The following is a 6,864-nucleotide window of genomic DNA, read 5'->3' on the forward strand; positions in this document are numbered from 1 at the left end:
TGTTGGACTTTCATCATTTCATAGACTTTTTCGGATTAGCTGGAAGCTTTATCTAAAGTGGCACATGATGAGTTTAACAGAAGAATAAGCTTCACAAAAAAAAAAAAAAGAAAACTACAGACAGCTCTGACAAAATCACATATGACAGCAAAAAGATCCTGAAAGAGAAAGAGTGTCAAAAAATCACATAAAAAAAGAAGAGAAAAAAAAGAGGCAGGAGGAATACTTGGATGACAATTAGAGTGAGCTGAGGAGCAGTGGGCAAAGATCCCCGAGGGGGAGGTTTTTGGCTCTGACGGAAAGTGAAGGAGTTTGAAGGTTACTTGACGGCGTTCACAGCCTCGTGAAAAAGAGCGACCTGGTTAAAACAAGAACCGAAGCACAGGAACTCTTTTAATTCTACATTTTAGCTCACCCGTGAGGACCGACATCTGCCAGCCAGAGTGTGACTTCCTGTTTCTGTTTTCAAATTCAGCCACAATCTGCCATAACACTTATTTTATGAGCAAAGCTGTTTGTTTTTTTTAAAACTACATCATACTGATTATTTTAGACTTTTACAAGTGACTGCACACTGAGAAACATCAAGACGTGTAAAAGGATGGAGCATACATACATACTGTATACATATCCACTGTAACATATTTCACAGATGATTTGTGAGATGCAGAGGAAACAAAGAATAGTTCAAGAGCTTTACACAGCCCCTATAAAGACCTATCTCACAATTAGGTGCTGCCAGCTAAATTTGGCTAAATTATTAATGAGCTTTGGGTCTCTGATCAGCTTTTGATGCAAAATCCTTTTGTATAACAGAAGGATTCAACAACCAAACCACAGAGCTCGCTCTCCTCATAAGTAAATCAGGACTGGATACTCTCTAAAAATGATATCCAGGACTATTAAAGTGTGACTAAAATGATTGTAGAAAATAAGCAAATTTGTGAGTAAAGCCGGAAAAAAAAATGATGTGAAATAAAAATCCTTTTATTTTAAATGTTCTTTCAGATTTTTGGTTTAGCCGCCTATCTGCCCATACTCTCAGCAAGACCTGTTAAAACAGAAACAGCTGTTTGCATCTTGCCTTCCTGCTGTATGTCTGTTGTTGCTATTTTTGCAGCCATGGAAGAGGAGATAAAACTTTATCGCATGTTACGGTTTAGATCAGAGATACTTTGTGTCTGTCAAAACAGGAACAGGAAGCAACCGCATTCAGTCGCCTGGATTTTTTTTTTTTTTTTTTCATGTTTAAACAGCTGTGAGCAGCACTGATCTGCACCACAAAATCTCGAATCTCATAAAATCTTTTTCTTTCCTTTGAGCTTTTACAAATCCAGCCATGATTACAAGTGTTTGAACATTGAGTGATCTGGGAGGTTTGGTGCCGGAGCTGCTCTGTTCTTCATGTTTGAGGTGGTTGCGTGGATCTGGGGTCAATGAGCAGGTTGCTGCAGCGAAGGAAATGAAGAGACAAGAAAACGAATGTGTTTTTTTTTCATTCATGTGACTGCAAGTGCAGACTCTAAACTGCTCCTGAAACTAAAACAGCATGTGAAAAAAAAAAGATTTGTATTTGCTGCTTCTATCCAGCAGAGAGAGCTCAGAGCACAACATTTAAAACTGTGTGCAGAAGCAGGACTTCACAGTGAAGCGGAGTTTCTACAGCAGATCAGAGGCTCTCCACAGAATGACTCTAATCTGGGCCAGAAAGATTGTCCTTTTGACACAGTAATGATTCATTTAGACAAATGACACCTGCTATTGTATGCCATGTTACAGAGGTCAGAGTGTTCTGGTGGAGCTGCTCATCTCTAAGTGTGTGCATGCTCCTTTGAGTCTCTGATTGTATGTCTGCACGCAGACTTGTGTGTGCCTGTGTTAATACTTGTGCGTGTGCATGTGTGCTAATTTTGGTTGTGGCTGCAGGGAAAGTCTCCTGTGTGTGACAGAACAACTGATCATTAGTCACTCTGCTCCACATACTGTAGTGAGGAACAAGGGAGGAGAAGGAGCGAGATGGAGGTGATACAGAAAGGTGGAAAGAGAGTGGAAGGATAAAAAAAGAGGTCTGGTTTCTTTAAGATGCTGTAATTTAAAGTCTAGAGTTAGACACATGACGACAAATCTCACATCAGTGCTATTCTTGGATCTCTTTTTTTTTTCCTTTAAATATGTGCATTATCAACCCACTGCTTCCTCTGAAACTTTATCTATCACGCCTATCACATGCAGGAAACCTGCAAAAAAAAACGTATGATTTTGTGCCACAGGGCAATGCAGCACCACTCGTCTCTGCAAAGCATTTATTTTTATTGATGTGAAATTGCAACAAGCGCTGTTTTCGCATCATTAAAAACTGTTCTCCTTTACTGTCTCTGTGGTGTGAATCAAACACCAAAGAGGGAAGAAGGAAACAGTACTAGACAAGCAAGACTGCTTGACTGACCACTCACTTTTCTCAACTTTGTTTATTCCCTTTAATAGGAGAATAAAGTGTATAATTACAACAATACCTGATCTGATAGCAAACAAAAATGTTCTGGAAGTTAAATGGTTAATGCTACCTGTGTTGGTCTAAACCAACCAAAAAGAATGAATCCTTAACTCTCGTATGGACATAAGGGTTGAAAGCTAATATACTACAAAAGCATAATAGAAGTCCTGTTATGACTGTTATTTTTAGTGTTATATCTCAAGATTTTCGGTTGTCAACACTGTTTAAAAAAAAATTGGAGGTACTGCTCTGACTAAATAATGCCCCATGTGTCATTTTCTGCTTATCACTCAAGGAAAGCTGAAAAGCTGGTGTGAAATCTGGATTTCTATCAAGCCTTCAAAGCACTTTCACATTCAAAAAGCTGATTTGTTAAGATATTAAACTCTGAATCACCCTCAGCTACTCAAACAGGCTGCTCAGGGAACTCCAGGAACAGACTGGCCTCCCTGTAAATGCCCCGGTGGCTCACCTGTCCAGCAGGTGGAACTTTACACTCAATATGTTCAAGCAAGAAAAGGTTAATCAATGCGGTGGGGACACAGATGGATTTAAGGGGTTCATTATTGTGGTAGCAATAGTGCAGAGTGGAGGGCGGAGTAAAGACAGTGCAGCCTTTTGACAACCTGCAATGTGTGTGAGGTTTTTTTTTTTCCATCTCTGTCCTGTGTGCAGGTTCTCAGAGCTTTATTATTCAGCACCTTGTTGTCAAATAAAGCAGCAGAAATGGAAACAGGATCGCAGGCTTGCAGTAACCTTAAATATATGGTCAAAACGCCTGGCCAATCTTTGGTGACTGGTCCCCACGGTAATGCTGATTCAAGGTAGTACTGTGACGACCTCGTCCACTCTGCCCTCCTTTTGTCCTGTTTGTATACCAGGTCTCATCTGCAAGCATTGGAGGGCTGGTGTGTCTCGTTTTAATTAGTGACAGTGGCAGCTCCTGGGCCCAGCGTGCCAGTGTTCTATAAAAACCCTCAGAGCCCAGTTGCTGGGTGGCTCTCCTCCCTGAGGTGCTCTTTTTGGGTTTTGGTTTCTGCACTTGACAACATTGCGTACATCATTCCTTCACTCACCCACTCCCTGACACTACTGATTGTGCTGATTACACACACCATAGTTGGGTTGAGTTCTGTTTTTGCTTTGTTTTTTTATTTCATCTAAAATAAACAGTCTTTTTTCAGTTGGCGTTCATGTGTGCATCTTCCTTTTGTCATGGCCATGCGGTTCGGTCTGTGACCGCACTCAAGCCACTTCTCAGTGAGCTGAATGCAGATGTTTTTTTTGTTTTTTTTTCCTGAGGTAGATAATTGGACTGAGCTGGCTGGAGAACCTGCTGCTGCCGGGAATCCGTGTCATCTTAACTGGCCTACAAAAGTGGATAACTAGCAGGCAGAGTGCGACACTGAGTCGCCATTCTTTTTTTGTGTGTGTAATCAAATTTTTATTGCCATTTGAACAAAAATAGTCACACATTCAAACCAGAGAGCAGAAGAAAGATTACACAGATGACAAACCCACAGGAAGCAGAAGAATGGAGAGAGAAAGAGATGAATGGACAAGGAGAAAGATAAGCAACATCAATAAAAGGAAGCAACCACTGTCGCTGGGTAAGCAAGCAGTGGTGTTTCCTGGTGGTAGCCAAGTTTTTTGGTCGGCAAATAATGCTCTTCTGGGTTTTGTGCAATGGGAGCTGATGCAAATAATTTAAAAACAAGACACCTCCCCCCCCTTCCCCCTCAAAACAGTTAAATGTGGATTATTAAACATTAGGTCTCTCTCTCCTCTAGGTCCCTGTTAGTAAATGATTTAATAATTGATCAACATATTGATTTAGTTTGCCTTACAGAAACCTGGTTACAGCAGGATCAATATGTTAGTTTAAATGAATCAACACAAATCAACTGTAGAATGCTCAAAGCACAAGTCGAGGAGGAGGATTAGCAGCAATCTTTCACTCCAGCTCAACAGTTTTAATTCCTTTGAAACTCTGACACTTAGCCTTGGATTCAGGAGACAGACACCCTCTCTATTTTTAAGATTAGGGTTAAAACTTTCCTTTTTTTTCAAGCTTATAGTTAGGGCTGGATCAGGTGACCCTGAACCCTCCCTTAGTTATGTTGCAATATGCCTAGGCTGCTGGGGGCTTCCCATGATGCACTCAATGTTTCTTCTTCACTCACCTCTTTCATTCTGTGTTTATACCCCACTCTGCATTTAATCATTAGTTGTTATTCACCTCTGGTTCTCTTCCACAGTGTGTCTATTATTGTGATAAAATTGAGTTGAATTGACTTGGCAATGGGTGGTATGTTTCCTTCAGAATATAACAATATAACTTGGAGACGGTCCCCCTGTCCACCCCTCACCCCCAAATCTCACACAAAACTTTGAGCAATGGGCGATTGCAAGTTGGAGAGAGAAAAGGTAGAATGCTGCAAATTAAACTGTGCAGCGAGTTCTTCAGAGGAGTATAGGCCTCTGTCTTTAAATACACTATGAAGAGAATGAACGCTGTTATCACACCACTGCTGATGATGACCAATCTTTGAGTCACTGTCCTTATGTCCACTAGACCCCAACTGGTCAAATGAAGCAGTCACACATCCAGCACTGGAATATGTGGCTGGACAGCAGTTGAAGTAGCTGACCAGTTTGGTTTTCACTGACTACAATTTGGGGAAGTTTTGAATATCTGGAGATTTTTTAAAAGATGTGCTTTTTCATTTTGTCATTTATTCGATTTATTAAAAGAAGGTTACAGTTCAAGAAAAAAAAAATAGAAAAAATAGGCAAAAACAACATCTGATTTTCATTTTCAATGACAAAACACTTTTGATTTGTAAGGCTCTGTTTTTTCCCCAGATAGTCTGAACCTGACATTCATCATCTCATGTTTGGGGGGGATGGGGGGGGGGGGGGGGGTGATTGCACAAAAAGAAATAATGAAAACAACATTCAAAAGATTGTTTCCATCATTAAAACTTCATTTCCATAGACAGAGCTAATTGACCAGCCGGCATGAAGGATAGTGTGTGTGTGTGTGTGTGTGTATGTGCGTATGTTTATAATACCTTGTGGGGACAATTTTCCTGACATATACTACGTTGTGGGGACCAATTGCTCCTTGTGGGGACTGGAACCTTGTCCCCACAAGGGGAAACCCTGTTTTTGGGTCAGGGGTCAGAGTTAGGGCTAAGGTATGAATTGAGTTTAGGTTAGGGTTAGGGTTAGGTATGTGATGGTTAGGGTTAGGAAAAGGGTAAAGGTAAGGTTTAGGCTGTAGAAATGAATGGAAGTCAATGGAAATTCCCCACAAAGATAGCAAAACACACTTGTGTGTGTGTGTGTGTGTGTGTGTGTGTGTGTGTGTGTGTGTGTGTGTGTGTGTGTGTGTGTGTGTGTGTGCGTGTGTGTGTGTGTGCGTGTGTGTGGGTGTGTGCAGAATCTGTGAGTTTACACAGCAGTTTTATTCAGTTTCTCTGGGCTGAGGGTGTGAAGGTTTCAGGCATTTTTTTTGAAAACTTTCGTTAAAAAAAAAAGAGACAGATATGAAAAATCTAATATTGTCGGTGGGACAGATATGACATCAATAAATGTATGCTGATATAAAATTAAAGTGGTGGTCTGAAGGCACAACAATTGCATTCTAGTGATCATTATATTAGAAAATTTTGCTGGCTGAACAGAAGCAGATAATAACGTCTCTGTATACACCTCTAGTAACGAGCTATCTGCATGTTACTGTCGATGTCCTACTTTTAGTCTTTCTGTTGTTTCTGTTGTTGTTCAGCGCCTCATGGTCACAGCTAAATTTAAAATGTTGCAAGAACCTTATCAGAAGATACGAGAAGAATGTAGGAAATGAACACCCTGATCGCATTGTGTGCAATTATCTGCAACATCCTATCTTAGCATCAGAATATGTTAACTGTGTTTCTTCATATTCCTGCTTCCTCCTTTTACATCTGCTGGATTTCCATGCCTCCTGGAGGAGGGATCATACAGCTTTTGCGCTTTGCTGCAGTTTATCCTTCTTTTCCATTCTAGGGTGGCCTAGTTATTGTCAAGTTAGTTAAATTAAAGGACCCGAGAATTGATTTAATAAACTCAGTGCTTATAGTGTGGAAGAAAATGCAAACTAATGCATGCTATGTACCCAGATAGCGAGACAGCAGGGGTTTGAAATAATTGTCATATAGCCAGGCTGGTGCTAGCCATCAAAAGGTTTTTTTAATTGTTGTTCAGCCAATGGAAAAATGGCAGAGAAAGTACCATCACTGCTTCTGACTTCTAATTTAGTGGGCAGTCTGCTTCCACAGTCGCCTACTGCAGCTCCTCTTTTTTTGTCAGGCTCAAAAATCCCACAG

This window comes from Archocentrus centrarchus, chromosome 8, assembly GCF_007364275.1.
Source record: "Archocentrus centrarchus isolate MPI-CPG fArcCen1 chromosome 8, fArcCen1, whole genome shotgun sequence".
In the NCBI taxonomy this organism is placed as follows: Eukaryota; Metazoa; Chordata; class Actinopteri; order Cichliformes; family Cichlidae; genus Archocentrus; species Archocentrus centrarchus.